The sequence below is a fragment of the Engystomops pustulosus genome, chromosome 7 (assembly GCF_040894005.1).
Source record: "Engystomops pustulosus chromosome 7, aEngPut4.maternal, whole genome shotgun sequence".
Taxonomy (NCBI): domain Eukaryota; kingdom Metazoa; phylum Chordata; class Amphibia; order Anura; family Leptodactylidae; genus Engystomops; species Engystomops pustulosus.
Genome location: NC_092417.1, coordinates 56,430,828 through 56,451,185, shown reverse-complemented (window position 1 = coordinate 56,451,185; position 20,358 = coordinate 56,430,828).

The window sequence follows — 20,358 nt, the reverse complement described above, 5'->3', positions numbered from 1 at the left end:
GTTTACAATGAAATAATAACCGCTATCCATTATTCAGGAATTTAATGCAAAATGCTCAGGTAAAAGTGATGACAGGGAGATGAGCCCGACATGAAATATTTATGCAGATGTGAGATTCTATTTTTGTAAAGCGAGCATTTTCTTGGAAGGGAGACTTAAAGGGCAATTCTACCGGAAATGGGTTGGGTTGATTGTTGGAAAAGGGACCTTAATTTCTATAAGGGTTTGTAGTGTTGAGAAAGCATATGTGCCCACCTTACTGTTGCTGCTTTAACATCTCCATGCCATGCCTCAGTTACCTCCACCTTCAATGCACAGAATCCTCTTTACAGTGAAATCCATCATAACACTTTCTCAACTCTCCTAGAACATCTGTGCAATCATGGGTCCCCATATCAAAATGAAGTTTACTTCCAATTCCCAAAATATATTACTTAATACCAAAAATATTGTTGTACCAGGACTAAATACATACATACAGTGGTTAATATTGCTGCCCTACTGTTTTTGGACAAGCACCCTGATAATACCAATAATATTACCAATACAATATAATAAAGTTACCATTACTAATACATAGGTACTGAATAATAACACCATACTGCTACTAAATAAAATAAACAAAATTAATAAAAATTTTAAATACAACAAAAAGCATAGGTTATTACAAAATAATTATAGCTGATGACTGAGGGTACACTAAGGTCACACGTACAGTCGATACTGTTTATAAACCAGACAGGACCTTAAAGGCATTTACTATGGACATCCCTGGGGTCTGAGCCCAGATCGGTGCCCCATGAAAATGCTTTGGGTTGTGCCTATCGGGCAGGGAATCTCCCTGCAGGCATTTAAATGCAGTGGTCGCTTTGACCACAGCATTTAAAGGGTCAACACCCGCGAATGGAGCTTGTTACGATCACAGGTGCTACACGAATTTGTCAGCGGTAGATTACAGCTGAAACCCTGTGTTTCCCAATGACATTTCAGCTCCAGTGTAGAGCTGAACTGTCATCAGGTTCATGACGTACTATTACGCGGCGTACTATTACACAATTAGTTGCGCTCTATGCATTATTAGTATGTCAAGTACGTCCCTGGCGCGTTCCCCGATGTGCATTGTCCGATCGGAATGCACTGTGCCATGATTCACTAACATTGTGCGCCCGATATCCTGCATGTGTCGCTTTCCCGATCAGGTCTGCCGGAGTTCACCTTCTTGGTGTATGTAAGTGCTTGGGCATGCGACACAATTTAAATGTTAAATCCCGCACTCAGTCCAAATTTCTGGAATTTCACAGAAATTTCAGTATTGAATTGAGATCATTTTTGTTTTTTAATTGGCTTTTAAATAGATAATATAAGAAACCCCCTATACATCCCCTAATCCTTTCTGCATTCCTAAAACAATTAAAAACAGCTTTTACAAAGCTTGTTAACCCTTTGAGAGTTTCATAAAAACTAAAACAAAATGAAGGTAAAATTTAGAATGGCCTAATTTTGTCAGTAGTATGTTCATTAAGCCCTAAAATTTACACATTCACAAAAGATAAAAGGAGAAAACCCATCCTCAAATTTGTTATGCAATTTCTCGCGAGTATAGAGACTCCCCACATATGGATGTTACTTGCTCTATGGATGCACAGCGAGGCATAGAAGGAAAGGAGGGCTATGCAGCAGACAGGTTTGTTTATGGATTTATTGTTCTTTAGTTTCTTCAATGGTGCATTTTTGTGAGCTATAAAATATTTGTTTTTCCCCTGTGAACATGTGAAGGCTTATTTTTTGCGGTAGGAGATGCATTTCCCAGTTTGGGTGGCTCTGCCCTATAGATGAAAATGCATCAACCTTTCTTTGTGGGATAAATAAAAAGAAAATCAATTCTGTAATTTGTTTACACAGGTAATATGCTATCTATGGGTCAGCACAATGAGGGCAATACCATATTTAGGTCTTTTTTTCTTATGGTTTACAAAACTTACAGAATAACATTTAATGTGTGTAAAATAGTATAGTTTTTGCTTCCCATCTTCCAATAATATAATAATACTTTTATTATTTTGTCTGCAGAGCTGGTTGAGGGCTCTGCAGGATATGTTGTACTTATTTAATCCTTATGTAGTGTTAATAAGGGAAGACAGAATAAATAATAAATCCACATGTTGCAAAAACTGGAACCACAACAGATCTGCTTGTATAGTATAGCACCGTATTTGGATGAACAGTGCAATATTTTCTTTGCTCTCAAGGCACAGTGCAATACATGTACAGTGGATGCGATTTATATTGTAACTCAGTGCAATTCCCTTTATTAGAAAAAAAACTTTTGCAATTTGAATACTTTTCTGAAACATATCAAAATTTAAAATTAGGAAACGTAGGGAATGTGATGATCTCTATAAAGAGAAGGTTTGCTGTAGAACATGGGTAGATCACCAGATAAAATATGCTGGTGTTCTTAATTTTAAATATTTTATATCATGTTTCTAGTATTTTATATTATGAGCAATAAAATAAAGAAATATCTCTAAAATCTTCATTCTCCATGTGCTACCCAGCCTTGCGTTCTTATTAATTAGTGCATCTGGGTTATTATTATCCATTAGATAATTTTATATTAACCATTATCTTTCAGCCCTGTGACTATTAAGAAACCTCTCATGGGAAGGAGAACCCATCTGTGTACAGTATGTACAATGGCGGTGACTGAACAGTAAATGTCAAAATTGGACTTCACTAATAGAATTTGCCTTGACTACGTACAAAAGGTTCCATTACTCAGATACACCAAGCATATACAGTACTGTAACAGCCATTGGCTGATGGGCCCCAATGCAAACTTTGTGCCAGGCCCCCGACTATAATGTTTGCTTTATAGTAATAGTCTTCTCATATGGGAAAGTGACACCATAAGGGCCCACTAAACCTTTTGGGCCCAGATGTGATCGCAACCTCTGCGCCCCCTATAGTTACTCCCCTGGTAACAGCCAGACAGTCCCACCAGAAATAATAATCAATATATGGCAGGAGCTGCACAATGATAACAAATCTGTTTTAATAATCATGTCCAAGCCTTTCACCTGTCATGATCCGTGCCTTTTTAACATTTAATCATTTTTTTCTTCCTCTTCTGACCTTTATTGGTTATAGAGTTAAAAATGGTTCCTGTCCTGACCATGGTTTGATCACTGACTACATCTCTATCTGTCCCTGTGGTACTATGTATCAGTGTCTTCTCACCTAACCAATTCCTCTTGTACTAGGACTACTCCTGACTTGATGGTTTCCTTAATTTTTCCCCTGGAGTCAATCTTTGTTCTATCAAAGTTACTATATATTGTTGTTCAGTCTGAGAATGTGCTGTGGAATCATCTCACAGTTGACTTTATTGACGAAGACCAAAATGTTATTGAGAATAAATAAGACAGTTGATATCAATAGAAGCATTTAGCTGTTCTCGTCATCCATAGTTTTTTATGCCTGCCATTGAAAATGGGCTTTTGTTTTTAATATTGCTGGTAGTCTTGGCTAACACATATTCAGTAATATAACTCAGCAATATAACTCTGATTGACATTGACACAAGTAAATAGTGGGGAAAAAGCAATTAAATGTAGCACTGCATACTTTAGAAGATTCTCAGTGTACTTGAAGATTTACTCGGAAGTGCTCAAGAAAATCCAAAGGATGTAGCCACCTAAGTAAAATAACAATCAGGGTCAACTAAATGTAGTAAAGAGTTTCTTTTCTATTAATTTATCCCACCCATACTTTGACACATTACAACTGACTATTAAAGAAAATTTCAAGTCGCTTTATACCTATGAAGTGGGATTACAATAGTGGGAAGATAACATATCCAGGTGTTTAGGACTACATGCTTATTGGGTGAACAAAACTTTAGATATCCATTCAGGCTAGAAAGATTAGAGATAGACTTAAAGGAAATCTACCATCAAAATCAAGCGTGGAAAACCAGGGGCACTTATGCATAGATCCAGGCATTGTGACTGTGGTGACCTTCTTATATTTGTTATCCATGGCCTCCTTATTTCCTAAAATGACCATTCAAAATTTTGGGGAACCCCTCCTTCTGCAGCAACACAGGCTGCACACTCCCCTTCCCCACAGTGTGCTGAAACTTCCTCTGCTGCATTGAGATTACATCAGGCAGAGGGAAGGGGGAAGTGTTGAGGGAGTGGGGAGAATGGGGAGACAGTAAAATAGCCTGCGAAGTCAGAGCATAAAGGGGCCCTGGTAAAGACTATTAGAGCCATTCTGGCTCGTAAGAAACAAACATTTATACTAACCTTCATTCACAGTTCCTGGTGCCTGCTCGTGGCTAATGAAGCTGGTGTAGTAAACCATGGCTTCACTGCACAAGTGCAGTAAGTATGGGATAGCGTCCTGGCTTCACTTTCCGCAAGGTGAGAGGAGGCGCTGACACGGGATCTGCTGTTGTTAGCCTGATGTGCCTCATCTGACTCACATCTAAGTAAGTATAAATGTTTGTTTTTTATTTAGGCCATATAGTCGTAATATACAGGTCAATATAAGACCATAAACCACAGGTCCTAAATATTCCAGTACCTGAAAGCTTCTTTAAGAAAGCACACTCACAACTCTCTAAATTCATTTGGGCAGGCAAAAAAACAAGGATAGCCTGTGGACTAATGACTAGAGAAAAATTAGCTGGGGGACTTGGTCTGCCTGACCTAAAAAATTATTATAATGCCGCTGTACTGGATCAAACAAGCCACTGGTGGGGGGAAACCTCAAAACATTGGTACAAGCAAGAAGAACACCTAAATGACAACTTTCCACTAATATTCAGACTGTATAATGGACTGTGGGGCCTACCCAACACCCCCCCTAAAACAGCAATAATCAAAGCAGCAGACCAAGCATGGCAATCACTCCTCTGTAAACATAAAACAGATGGAACTCCATTCCCTCTCAGCAGGATTCCCATAGAATACTTCAGCTTCAATACCACCAACCTAAACTTAACAACATGGAAGGCCAAGGGAATCAAAAACCTACAAGATATTTGGGGCTATAAGCATATATTACCATTCCAAGAAATCTCCTTAAAATACAACCTACCTGAAGGAGACATACACCTATACTTGAGAATACGTAGCATTTTAAAAAATACATCTCAAACAGTTCCCCACATGGACCAAAAAATATTAAACTACCTTGATAAAACCACCTCAAAACTACGAGGAATATCCTTCTTTTACAAAATATTGCAAGAGAACACAAAACAAGAAAAACTTCCTTATATGTCAAAGTGGGAGAGAGATCTACAAATAACATTCTCACCAGCAAAATGGAAGAAAGCATTATTAACCACTCATTCTACCTTTCGTTGTGTCGCACATCAAGAGGCAATAATTAAAACATTACAAAGGTGGTATTTCACACCATCTAAGTTAAGTACCATATACCCAGGAACTTCCCCAATGTGTTGGAGAGGATGTGGATGCAGAGGCACATTACTCCATATTCTATGGGACTGTCCTTTCATCTCACCATTATGGAACAACATCTCTAATATTTTATCCCACATATATAAAAAGCCAATATTTTTATCACCTCAACAAGCTCTGCTGCTAATAGACATAGCAGAAATAGACAAAAAAAATTCAACAGTATCGGCACAACTACTTATGTCTACCAAGCTCATCATAACAAGGCATTGGAAGGATCCCCTATGTCCACCAGTGGATGAAGTAATAAGACAATTAAATACCACGTGTGCGTATGAAAAAGCCATAGCTATACAAAACGGGAGAACAACTCACTTTGAAGCCCAATGGGAGACTTGGACCAGTTCCCAATGCTACACTGAGTGACTTAGCCATTCGCCACCACAGCACCATGAGGCAAGACCACCACCACAAGAAATTACAAAGAATGTTTGTTTTCTTTTCCAATTGAAGTTGATGGACAACTTAAGGAACCGGACTCCAGTGGTACTGACCGGCCTAAGTAAAGTCCGAGTTTTGGTTAAATGAAGAAGCACTACTACACATGTTCTAACCTAACTAACCAGCATAATTGCTAACTAGCATAACTACTGATGTATCGGGATAGACATGTAAAATGTTTATTATATACAATTGCATGTATACTTTCTTTTTTTAGTTCCAATAAAATATTTCTTTAAAAAAAAACCAAAAAAAAAAACCCACAGGTCCTAAATATGAATTGAGGCAGCGGGTTCTGCAATAATTTGGCCAGTGCAATTGTAAACAGCCAAATAGGATGATACATTTATGCTAATGCAGCGGTTTGAACCTTTAAAAACCAGCTCTGCCTCTTCAGACTTAAGTGCCATCCTCCTTTTGTAAAGTACAGCAAAAGTATACTGACTATGATTTTGTAATTATTTGCTTTCTGTCCTGCCCTAGTCTAAACACACAATTGCATCCTTGAATGTCTTCATTGATTTGCACCACACCTGTCTGTCTCCTGCTGGCTATGTCCTGGGCTGTAGATGGTTAAGCTAGCTCCTCTGGACACATGGCTTTTACTGTCACATTCTTCCCATACTAGTCTAGGTTTGTCTGGATGTCAGAGGGCCATACCTCTTATCTTATCTTTTAAATCTGTACTGCATTTCCAAACATTTTGTTGTCCATTCCCAAACAGCAGCATTACACAGAAAATATTTTTTTTCAATTATATCGTTCTTGAAAACATTTTCTTGTTGTAATGGTGGCTAGCCAGCTTTCTGCGGGGAATGACCACTTCTGTCCTGGCCTGGCTCCTTCCTTCTTGCCACATGGGTTTTACTGCCACCAGCTCGGTGTTCGGCAAGTCCAGAGATTTGAATGCCAGTGAGCACAGTTGCTTGACCTGAACAGGTAGCCAATGCCCGATCATGAATTTGGTGCATCTTTACTGAGTTTAGTCTGAAAAATACCACCTATTAGTTTGCTTACTTTAGGTCAGAATCTGAAGCCAGTGTATGGCATCATTTGGTACATTTTCCTACTAAGTCACAATGCTATTGTATCAGAAAGTAAATTTGCCAAAATGTGTCAGTTTTATTTTTGGGTCAAGCCTGCATGCCCACAGAGAATTCTCTGAATTCTGCCCTATGCCATAGCTACACCACCACTAGTATAGGTTATCAATGTCTATCAGGGTGACTACAGGGGTACACTTGACAGGATGCCTGGGTGAAATGTGAAGGATGCTGGGTCTTTCTTCATGTATTTATGTATCCCATCGGATTTTAAAATATATTTGGGTATATGGTGGAAAAAAGTGCTGGTATGGTAGCGTTATTCTGTCTGATGATATTATCCAGTTACTGACTGACCGTGTTATGGTGGTATTTTTACCATCATTTTTCATTAACATCAATGTCATTGTTTTTTGGATTGCAATATTTATGCTGGGACTCAGATCCTGTCTAACTTATTAGATGATAACAAATAAAACCACACATCCCATCTCCTAGCCAGTGCAGATTGATACTGCACTAAAAACCGGGTTGTTCCAAGGTACTAGTGAATGTGCTCAATAGAAGGCTATGTGGCTAGCTAGCTCACGGCCTGTGCACACGGTCATGTGCAATGTTAAAACATTGGGGGACATTTACTTTGGGTTTTCTGCCTTTTTTGTGGCACTCCCAGCACCTTTTCTCCTTTCCTACACATTTATAAGTGATTTGCGGAAGAAAAAATATTCTGCATCCCCCGATGCAGAAAAAAGGGCCTGGTTTTCCTTGTGTGAAAACTTAGACAAAATTAATATGTGTCCTTTCCATATTTTGGGCGCTGAAAAGTGGCGGAGAGTAGATCAATAGAAAAATGGTCTAGCAGTATAGAAACTGGTGCCTGGGACAGAAACATAGGGGGAGATTTATTAATCTGTCCACGAGAGAATTCTGTCGTAGATTGCACTGAAAAACCTGTCTGCACAGCATTTATAAAGGGTTTTAGAAAGTTTCTGCCATCCTACGACTAGCTCGACAAAAGGGGCGTGACCTATGAAAAGGGGCCGTGGCCTTGAGCCAAAAAGGTCCATACTTCTAACCCAACAGAATTTTGTCCTAACTTTCTGGTGTAAAGTAAGCCAAGTAATAGGAGGTGCAGAGTACGACTAGACAGTCTTATACTAGGACAGATTTATCATCCAGTATTAGACACTTTTAACTAAGCACTGTCTAACCATAGGACACTTTTTATAAATCTGCCTAATTGAATATGTACCTAATTACCAACAGCTACTCGGAAACCAAGGCAACGGAGGTAAGGACACTTTCTAGAAATGTCCCCCTTGTGTTAACATTGCGTTTTGTAAATGAAAATGTTAACAGAAATGTAATTAGGCAGATCTCCTCTCCTCAGCTCCTCAGCTCTCCTCAAAACACAATGTAAAGGAAAGGTGTAAATGCAGCCCAAAACAGTATCTCAGCTACATCATAATCAGATTTTAGGTGGTTGTAGGTGTAGTTTCTTAATTTACAGTATTTTTCAGGGACTATAAGGCGCACTGGAGTATAAGGCGCACATCAATAAATGCCTGCTAAAATGTCTAGGTTCATATATAACGCGCACCGGATTATAAGGCGCACCTGATTATAAGGATGAATGATCAGCAGGTGGCAGATCTGTACACAGTTCAAGGCAGCTGTTGTCTGTAAGTACGGTTCATATATAAGGTGCACCTTTGATTTCTGAGAAAATCAAAGGATTTTTTGAGCGCCTTATAGTCCGAAAAATAGGGTAACCCCTTAGCGACATGTGACAATAATACTAATACTACGTCACATGCCGGGTGCGGGTGCATGGAGAGGGCTCACAGGCTGATAACGCTGACTTTCATGTGACACAATTCGGGGTGCGTGGCCATCTGACAACCTAACTGATTTGGACTAAGCGCAGGATTTAAAATTCAAATTGTGTTGCAAGACATGCACTTACATACACTGGGAAGAAGATGGTGAACTCCGGCGGATCTCAGTGGGGAAGCGACACATGCAGGATATCGGGCGCACAATCTTGGTAGATCGCAGCGGACTTCATCCTTGTAGGACAGTCCAGATCGGGGATCGCGGTAAGTAAATGTTCCCCATTTTTTTTTTTTATTTAAGGGGCCCTGCAATAGACATTACATTAAAGAGGGGCTCTGCAAGAGACATTACATTAAAGGGGGCTCTGCAGGGGATGTTTGATTAAAGGGGGGGCTCTGCAGTGGACATTCCAGGAAAAGAAGGGGGAGGGGCTCTGCAGTGGACATTACATCAAAGGGGGCCTCTGCATGCTATATTTCATTAAAGAGCGGCTCCGCTGTGGACATTACATTAAAGTGGGGCTCTGCAGTGGACATTACTTTAATGGGGGAACTCTGCAGTGGACATTACATTCAAGGGGGTCTCTGCTGTGGACATTTCCTTAAAGGGGAGCTCTGATGTGGACATTACATTAATGAGTAGTGGCTGTATTTACCTCCCTAGTAGTATGTATATACAGTATGTATAGCAGTATATATATATAGTATGCATAGTTTTTTCCTCATAGTGAAAGGGGGCAGCTGCAGGAAAGGGGGCATTTTGGACTAAGAGCTACTGGAAATGGCACATTATTTGGTGGGGAGCATGTGTGGCCTCTCTTTCAATTCTGTGATCTGTTTCCAATTCATTATTACCACTAAGCACAGTATATAATTCTTTGACTGTTCAGGGGGGGGGGGGGGGATAATGGGGGGTGTCTTTCTATAATTCTCCTCAAACGGCAGAGAGGCTGGGTACACCCCTGGGCATCACCTATGAACTTTGATTTCCGCTTCTAAACGGAATCAAAGCGGTACATGTGACTGCACCGTAACAGAGATGAGCAAACGGCAAGATCTAATCTATAATAGGTAATCAACTCATATTCTTTCTTAAAGTATGATACTTGAACTCCTGATTGACCCTTTTTGTTAAGACTGGGAATGGGAAAGAATTTTTCATTTAGAGGTCTGAAACAGAAGTTCATGTACAGTAAATGTCTCAGTTAAGTTGCCCACTCACATAAGGCTCGGCCCACCAATATGTAAGCTGTATATCACTTCTGACAACCAAAACTGCTTGAAATTACACAGAGATTTTCTATTATGTTGGACAATCAGTGCACTCTAAACGTCTTATAGTAGCGAGAAGAAAAATCCTTAATTTTAATTCTCTTTTACAGTAAGTCGTGTTTTCCACAGAGATCAATAGACATTTAATTTGTTGCACCTGTCAGCTGTTAACTTAACACTATTTCTTGTCAATGATTTTCTGTTATCTTCTGGAATATCCAAACAGCTGAAAAGTGCGGCATTACCTTCCCGGAAAGCAACACTTTGCCAGATGCAGAATAGATAGCATAAACAGAACTCTTGTCCATAGGCCGTGTAGGGAATTGCAGCTTTGCCCTATTCACTTGATTGTAATATCAGAAAGCCCATAGAGAAGAGGGGCATAACACTGTTTAGTCAGGGATATAACCATAGAGGCTGCCTTTTCCACACTAGTGATTACCATCTGTAGACTGTGACATAACTGTGTTTTAATCTCTGTACTGTGACATCACAGTGTTTATTATCCCAGTATCATTTTACTGTGACATCACTATATGCATTATCCCTGTACCATGACATCACTGTGTGTCTTATGTATTATCTCAGAACTGTTACATTACTCTGTATATTATTTCTGTAATGTGCCATCAATGGGGCACATTTACTAAGGGCTTTGTGCTAGGCTCCTGTGGACTTTGCATGTTCTTTTAGGTGCAAACTGCTTGCACAGGTATTTAAGAAGTGTCTGCACCACAAATATGTCACACTTTAACCTTTTGTGGTGCGGCTGCACAAGGCATCATAGAACACAAATTAGGGGGCGTTCCTGCGCTCAGTCACACCGTGCACCAGATTTATCAGGCAAAGTACAATAAGAGTGTGTTTGATGCCCTATAAGGTGTACCAAAAGAAGTTGGTGCACTATGTTGAAGCAGTGCAGATTCATGAAGAACGTACGCCAGACATTCTGCATCTGGCGCACCCTGCACTATACAGAGGCAATCTTCATTTAGTGCAATTTGCTTTGTTCTTAGTAAATGTGCCCCAATGTGGTATCTCTGTACAGTACAGTGATATTGCTATGTACATTGGGGAGATTTATCTAAAGTCTCCTGACTCCACTGCCTTGCTTTCCGATTAGCTGCCGGTAAAGACGTATATATTTATTTTTGAGGCACTTTTGTGACCTTGAGAGTATTTTTTGTCCCTAGGACTAATTTTAGTCAGGAGCAATAAAAAAGTGTGTCGGAGTACAAGCTTAGCAGGCTTCCCCGGGTGGGTTTCAATAAGCAGCTGACTCCGAATAATATTCACCTGCCAGACCCCACTTCACATCAGTAGTACACACATTTCACTATGATGATTTTGCATTTTGTCTGAGTGTCCAATTGGATTAGTTAAACAGTGTAAAAATGTGCAGACTCCGTCATAGAAGCCGATCTGATAAATTCTGATAAATTCTCAGCCCCTTCCTGTCTTCTCTGCCGGATCTTTGTGTCTTACAGCCTTAGAAAAAGCTTTTTCCCATAACCTCTGCGATTAGTGTGATTTCCTGTTGCAACGCCGGACCTGTTCCTGTATACGCTCCTCCGTTGCCAGCCCTGACCTTCTGCTCTGCCTCTGACCCTGGACCTTTGCCGCCTGTCTTGAGCTCCTGCCTGTCCCTGACCACGAGTTTGTCTGATGATTCTGTACCTCGCCTTGGCTGCCACCTGTGGAACAACCTGGTGGTACCGCGGCGCTGCAAGTCCAAACCGCTTTGCGGCGGGCTCTGGTGAAAACCGTGTACCATTTAGACTCCGGTCCCAGGTGTCAGGTTATGTCATCGTCCACGATGGTCCAGTGGGTTCACTACCCCTGGAGCCTTGACAACAGGGGGTGAGAGTGCCACAAAACAGGCGGAAACGCCACAGTAAATGCTCCCCATTATGTTTTTAATATTACATCACTTTGATTATTATCCCTGTGCTATGAAATCACTGTATCTAACACTCCACTGTGACATCACTGTGTTTAGTATTAATTTAATGTGACATTAATATAAATATTATCCCAATATTTAGTCATCAGTGTTTGTTATCTGTTAACTATGACATTGCGATATTTATTTTCACTGCAGTGCGATATTACTGTGTTTATTTCTTAACATTGCTGACATTACTGTTTATTGTAATATTGTTGTATTAAATATTCTTGAGGTGGAGTGTAACTTTAGTTATGTGACATCACTGTTTAATATTCCTGTTTTATGATGTTTTGTGCTTAAAATTGTTCTTTTTTCTACTGTGATGGCTCTGTTTATAAAAATTCACCCTATCACTGTGTGTTGCATATCCATTGTGTGTCAATTATCCCTGTGCTGTGACATTTCTGCATTTATTTTCCCAGTTCTCGGAGAGTTGGGTCACATTCCAGTTAAGAACTAGAAGTGTTTTGCTTAGTTATTTTACTCTAGTGCTGGTAGTACAGAGTAACACAGAAGAGTTGGTGGCACTATAGGTAGGTGGCAGTATTACTCCATAATTGAAACAATGTGCTGAGAGATTAGAGCCGCTATAAGAAAGGGCAGAGGTTTGGGCACAGAATAGAAATGCATTATTATCCTAGGTACAGCATTGTGTCATGCCTGAAATGTTATGTTCTATTTTCAAAGCAGAGTGATGTAATCTTGTTGCTGTGCAAATTAAATATACAATCAATTGGACCTTCAGTGCCCCTATTTTCAGCGTTTGTATGGAGATGTGCCTGCAATGCCAGCTTTGTTTGTTAGGGTGTAATTAAAGTACCCACCCTGCATCTCCTACCAGCTTAAGGTTCATTTGTTAATTCTTACTAAGTACAAAATCGGCCAAATGTCTTTCTCTTGGGCTTAGTGGCTAATTACATATAAGAGCACTTCCCCGCTCTCATGCCAGTGGTGATGGTAATTTGGGCTTGTGTTTGCAGCTACTAGCTCTGGTGGCACTATACTGATTGGCCACCACTCACATGTAGTGGGTACTTTTCTGGGAGGGATTGGAGTAGTTGATAATGTTGTCACTATGCTTTCCTGATTAGCTCACATTGATCACCAAGTAATTCTTGGTTTGTTTGTATGCTATGATCTCTAAATTCCTAAAATTTTATTATCATTACCACTAGTGTCCTCACTCCTTTATACTACGAACCCCTATGCCTCCACCCCTGTACATTATGTCATCCATCTATTCAGTACATTATCCGCTCTCTCCATCATCATTGTTCCCCTGATCTGATGATGTCAACATGTCTTCCAGCATCCCAGCATTGAGGAAGATGAGAAGAGGAGATTTGCTGGGGAACGGGGACAGGTAAGTATGTGGGGTCGATTAGAGGATCCACAAGAAAGGGGAGATGAAGGGCCACAAGATGAGGGGGTATGAGGGGCCACAATATAAAAGGGTATGAAGAGCCACAAGATGAGGGGGTATGATGGGAAATGATATGAGGGAAATTAGAGGGGTCACAATATGAGGAGGAGATGAGAGGGGCTACTATATGAGAAGAAGATGAGGGGCCACAATATGAGAGGGAGATGAGAGGGGCTACTATATGAGAAGGAGATGAGCTGCCACAAGATGAGGGGAGGTGAGGGGCCAAAATATGAGGGGGTGGTGAGAGGCCACAACATGAGGAGGAGATGAGAGCAGCAACAATATGAGGGGGAGATCAGGGACCTCAATATAAGAGGAAGATCATGGGTCAAAATATAAAAGGGAGATGGGCCACAATTTGATAGGGGATGAAAGGGGGAAACAATTTAAGGGGTAGATGAAGGCGCCACAATAGGAGCTGGAAGAGGTAAATATTGCTTATGGTCCTACCTAATGCTTGAGCCTACGCCCATGATCTCAAAATGGAATTGCGTTGTAAAATTTATTTCATGCATCTTGGGTTTCTCTTCCCTGAATGCAGATTTGCTTATACCTAAATTCCTGCATCTGGTAAGTGGCAACAAGTGTTTTTTTTTAACACAGCAAGACACGTTACTACTTAAGGTACACAAACATTTAGGTCTAAACCCATCTGTGTTTGGGAGGAGTTACTTCCGAAGTGCTTAAAATGCATTTTTAAAGGCACTTTAGTTGCATCTTGTGCACATGGCCATAGGCTGTGCTCACACAATGGGGGAGATTTATCAAAAGTGTCTGAGAGCAAAACTGTTCTAGTTGCTTCTGACAACCACTCCAGAGTCCAGCTTTAATTTTCCCAAAGCAGCTTATAAAATGATTGATTGCCATGAGCAACTTGAACAGTTTTCCTCTTAGACACTTTTGATAAATGGGCCCCACTGTGTTTGCACCTCAAAATACATCAGCATTTTTACCATAATTAATACTGATTTGAGTTTTTGCCTGATGCATATGCTGTACCTCGAAAATGCATTGCGTACACGCGGCCTAAAAATGTACAGGTAATAATTCCATGTAGCAGTAGGAGGGCCCCCAGAATCAATTTTTATTGTTGGTCCCTAGGCCCCCAATCCAACCCTAGAACTCTATACTTCCAATGAAGATTCTGACCTATTTGTCAGACTTAGTGACATGGTGACATGGCACATCTCTTATTCTGATGGACCTATTCTGGGCATGTAAAAAATCTAATACAGTAGTCAAATGTGATGAAGTTTACCACTAAATGGATGTTAAAAGAGACAGTATACTGGTCTATTCGTACTCTGCACTGGTCAAATGAGCGACACATTAATACATCTCTCCAAATGCTGCTTTACTTGTAGGGTGATTCTATAACAACCTACAACCTATAAGAATAGATGTATTTATAAAGCAAATAACTACATGTGATTTGCAGTTTATTACTATTACGTACATAATTGTGAAACATGGTTTTCCTGCTGTTTCAGCATGTTGGCTGCAATAATGTTCTCTGCTCAGCTAATAAGAATTACAACCTCTATATCATCCAGCATCTATATTTCAGAAAATCCTGCACACTGCAAATCCGTTAAGAACAAATGCAAATTTATTTTTATGTGGTTTTACGAGGAAAATGTATCTTTAATGTAAGGCATCAGATGTATTTTAGTAACTTAATAATTCCCAGTATTTGATACTTCCCAGTATTTGATATGGAATATTACTCGACTAGGAAGTACAATTTCTTACGCAGAAAACAAGCCTTTATTCAGGAGTGCTAAAATCAAAAGAGGGCTGTGTTTCTTAAAGGGGTTGTCCTCTTCAAACACATCCCAGCAAATAATTCATATTTTTTGTGTAATGAAAAGTTATAAAATTTTCCAATATACTTTCTGTATCAATTCATCATGGTTTCCAAGATTACTGTTGTCATTCTATAGGAAGCATTATCGTTTACTTCCTGTAGATATACTCCGGTCTATAGTTATGTGATGTCACACAGGTGCACGGCTCATTGTAACACACAGTGTAATCAAAGCTGTGTGATGCTAAATAGCCAAACACCTGTGGGATATCACATGACCATGGACCAGTGTTTATCTACAGAATGTAAAGGATGCAGCTTCCTATAAAAAGACAGCAAGCAGAGATCTAGAAAACCCTGAGGAATTGATACAGAAATTGTGTTGGAAAATTTTATTACTTTTCATAACCCAAAAACTATTAATTATTTGCTGCAATATTCTTAAAGTGGACAACCCCTTCAAGGCATTAATTGTTCTCACTCTAAACTGGTTTCCCAAACCTCAGTCCTACAGTGAAAGATATAACCAATGGTGGATTATCATATGCACTCAAATGATAACCTGCCAATGGTTATATGTTCACATAATTACCGTATATACTTAAGTATAAGCCTCGTTTTTTGGCACAATTCTCGGGTATATAAAAAAAATAAACTGAGTACTCACCATTCTGATTTCCTGGCCAGCCCCCAGTATGGCCAGCACTGTGTCATAAAAAAGTACACCAACAGAGATTTCTCTATCTGTGTCATTCTTCCTTTCAATTGCCTGTGTGTCTTGCACATTACAGTATATACTCGAGTATAAGCTGACCCGAGTATCAGCCGAGGTACCTAATTTTACCACCAAAAACTGGGAAAACCTTTTGAGTCAAGTATAAGCCTGGGTCACAGCCTCCCCAGAATGTAGCCGTCCAGCCCCTGTATATAACCAGCCAGCCCCCTGTAGTATATAGCTATCCCACTATACTATATAGCCAGCCAGACCCCTGTAGTATATCGCCAGCCCCCTGTAGTACATAGACAGCCAACCCCCTATAGTACATAGACAGCCCCCTGTAGTATATAGCCAGCCCCCTGTAGTATATAGCTAGCCCCCTGTAGTTTATAGCCAGCCATCCCCCTGTAGTATATAGCCAGCCAGCCCCCTGTAGTATATAGCGAGTCCCCCTGTAGTATGTAGCCAGGCCTCTTTGTTATATAGCCTGCCAGCCAGCCCCCTTTAGTGTTAAATCCCGCGCTCAGTCCGAAACAGTTGGATCCTCCGACAGCCTGACCCCCGATTTCTGTCGCATGAAAGCCAGCGCAGCCGCGCCACAATCCCCAATTAAATACCTGTCACAGCGGCGCAAACACCCAAAACATTGGAAAATCCAATGAAAGTGCGGCCGCAGTAAATAAGCCCCAATGTGTGAAACAGCTATAAGCATGTGATTTCATTCCCAGAGGGTCAATGAGACAAGTCTTTCTACTGAATACAGGTGTGTTATCAACTGTTAATATTGTTAGCATTTTCTAATTGGGGTGGGGGAACTTTAGAAGATTTGCCTGATCATGTCAGTGGACATGATTTATCAGGGAATCATGGGTAGACCACTGTAACTATGTGAAACATGAGGCTTGAGGCGCCATAATAACTATGCATCCCAGGGCCCAAAGCAGTCCTAATCCACCACTGCATACTACAAATGGTAGGTGAACATATTTTTGTAATGAAATGCAGTACAGTTAACTCGATCAGTATTTACAGCTGAATGGATAATGAAGAGATTGTGGAGGGTGACTTGCTCTACTGATTCTTTTTGGACAGGTAATTACACCCAGTTGAAATGAAATGAAGAATAAGTGATTTTAGCTGAGACTTTTATAAGGGAATCGAGGAAGTGTGTAAATATTGTTCAGCTAGATTAAAACAGTGACACAATGAATAAATCTGAGTTCTGGGGTCTGACTGTTGTCTATATCTGGATTCCCTCTAAAATACATTTCTTTGAGGAAAATGGCAAATGTGCTAAGAATAAAATAATTCTGATACATCCTTTATGTTTGGTAAATTTAGTGGGCAGGATACATCTTGAAAGAAACCTACCATCAGGAATCTACCTATTAAGTTAGATATGATAGTAGGTTCTCAGTAATATGCTAAACTAAACTATCCTTTGTAACCTAATCTACATTTTATGTAACTGATATGCAAATTTTCTAAAGATTCTACTGGGGTGTGGAGTAGCCTCTCCAGGGAGTGGAAGCATGTGCAGGTATGATATTTTAGGGTTTAGGATATTACTGGGGACCTACCATCACATCTACCTGAAAGATTTCCTTTAACACTGAACCACTTAGGTAAAAATTAGACTCATTATAATCCAAGAGGGGGTGGGGGTCTTTTTTATGGGGGGCATAGAATTTCCCTGAATCAGGCATTAATGTTCCCATAGCAATCATGTCAAAAAGGACACATGCATAATGATTTCCAATAGTTTGATGCGGTGGTCAATCTGACCCAAAGCTGGATAACAATATATCAATCAATGTGGAAATCTGGGTATCAGAACTTATCCATTTAACAAAATAGTCTGTGGGTAGGCCTCATTAATAATTATTCCTGGCCAACATATTTAAAAAAAAATGATAATGTGCAGCATATTATGCTATTTCAATCAGTGTAAATAAGGGTATTTAAAAATGTCCAAAAATACACTTTTGGCATCTATTAGGTGAGTTGGACACTAGGGGATAACTTTTGGCATATGCATTGGGTGCTTTCTTGGTGTATCTGCCAGACAGACACTGCAAAAACAGTGTGAATAGACCATTATTTATTGTTTGGGGATAAAGATATGGATGAAGGAATTGTGTCCTCTGTATAAAAGCACAGCGGGGCTACAAAATGCATGATTCTTATGAATGTAGAAAAAGCAAAACAAGTCAAAAGTTAATAGCATCCGTGTGGGCCCAGAGGCCTTGTTCCTGGAGCTGTCTTCTGTTTTGAAGAAATATTTTACATTTCAAAGACTGGATAGACAGAACATTGCGTCTGTTGAGTACAGAGGTTTCCACGTTTATCCTAGCAAAACATCTGACACTTGCAGAATCGCACTGCTAAGGAGCGTCAGTAAACAAGATGAAATTTCTAAATGCTGTTTGTTAAATGCTTTCCAGGCAAATGGGATATGATTGCCTCCTAGTTTGCTCTTTCTTTCTGTGAAGGCATTGTATGGAAAAATGTATCATAGACGTTTATTCATAATATACATTATAAAATACATAAAAAAGCTTATAATAAATAACATGTATTTGATATGCAGGCGGAACCCAGCCTGCACCAGTATATTAAACCGGTGCCCCCTCTTTTGTAAATCATAACAAATCAATCTAAACATCCCACAGTTATTGATTCATTTACAATTTACCCTAGTAAAAAAAAGCAAAACCATACTGAACAAATACTGAACATACAAATATATTCCTGCAATAAATATAATGCAAAAATAATTATGTATGTGCAGTGAATATACTGCAAATATACCAGCAGTGAATATACCCTACATAGAAATGTATACTAGCAGTAATTGTACCACAAATAAAAATATAAGAGTTATAATTGGAATGCACATCGAGTAGATCAGGGAGAAATAGACATCACTTGCAGTTTAAAAAGTTCAAGCTGTGTTCTAACTCTCTGCTAGCCAAGTTTTTGTCTTAATGGACTGCTCACAGGTGACAGTTATTCTCTATGTACATCTTGACATCTTCTTCTGGCCCTCTTCTGACTTTTTAGTGTTTATTACTGTCAAGATGGGGTGCAGAGTGAACATTAATGAGCAAAAAAAAGAACTTTTTTGATTTTACCAATTGGCTGCAATAAAACAAAGAGTGAAAATTTTAAAGGGGTCTGAATACTTTTCATACCTACTGTATATCAAATAACACCCTGTGACCTCTTACCTTATTACAGCAAATACTTTATTCCCTAAATTTGAATATACCGTATATACTCCAGTATAAGCCGACCCGAGTATAAGCCTAGACCCCTAATTTTACCACAGAAAACGGGGAAAACATATTGACTCGAGTATAAGCCGAGGGTGTAGTATACAGCCAGCCCCCATGTAGTATACAGCCAACCAGCCCCCATGTAGTATACAGCCAGCCCCACGTAGCATACAGCAGCCCCATGTAGTATACAGCCTGCCCCCATGTAGTATACAGCCTGCCCCCATGTAGCATACAGCCTGCCCCCATGTAGTCTACACCCTGCCCCCATGTAGTATACAGCCTGCCCCCATGTAGTATATAGCCTGCCACCATGTAGCATACAGCCTGCCCCCATGTAGTATACACCCTGCCCCCATGTAGTATACAGCCTGCCCCCATGTAGCATACAGCCTGCCCCCATGTAGCATACAGCCTGTCCCCATGTAGTTTACAGCCTGCCTCCAGTAGTATACAGCCTTCCCCCAATAGTATACAGCCTGCCCCCATGTAGCATACAGCCTGCCCCCATCAGTATACAGCCTGCCCCCATCAATATACAGCCTGCCCCCTTGCAGTATACAGCCTGCACCCATCAGTATACAGCCTGCCCCCATCAGTATACAGCCTGTGTAGCATACAGATAAAAAAATAAACTTAATACTCACCCTCCGTTGTCCCCGAAGTTCGTTGCGGCTCTCGGCGGTTTCCGATCCCCATCGCGGCTCCCGGCGGCTTCTTCACTCTTCTATCTTCTCTGGCCGGGAGATCGACACACGGGGAGCCGTCGGGAGCCGCGACGAACATCGGGGACACCGGAGGGTGAGTATTAATTTTATCATTAATCATTGACTCGTGTATAAGCCGAGGCGAGGTTTTTCAGCACATTTTTTGTGCTGAAAAACTCGGCTTATACACGAGTATAAACGGTAGTACCATCTGAATAAATATATATTTTACCCACTATTATTAATTTATACAATGCCCCCCTTATTTTGTTATATATAATACCTACAAATGAAATATATCCAGCAACTCCTTGAATTAATTACACACAGTGCCAACCAAATTGGAACCTCTTAAGACAAGATTTGTGCATGCTGGATTATAGAGCAG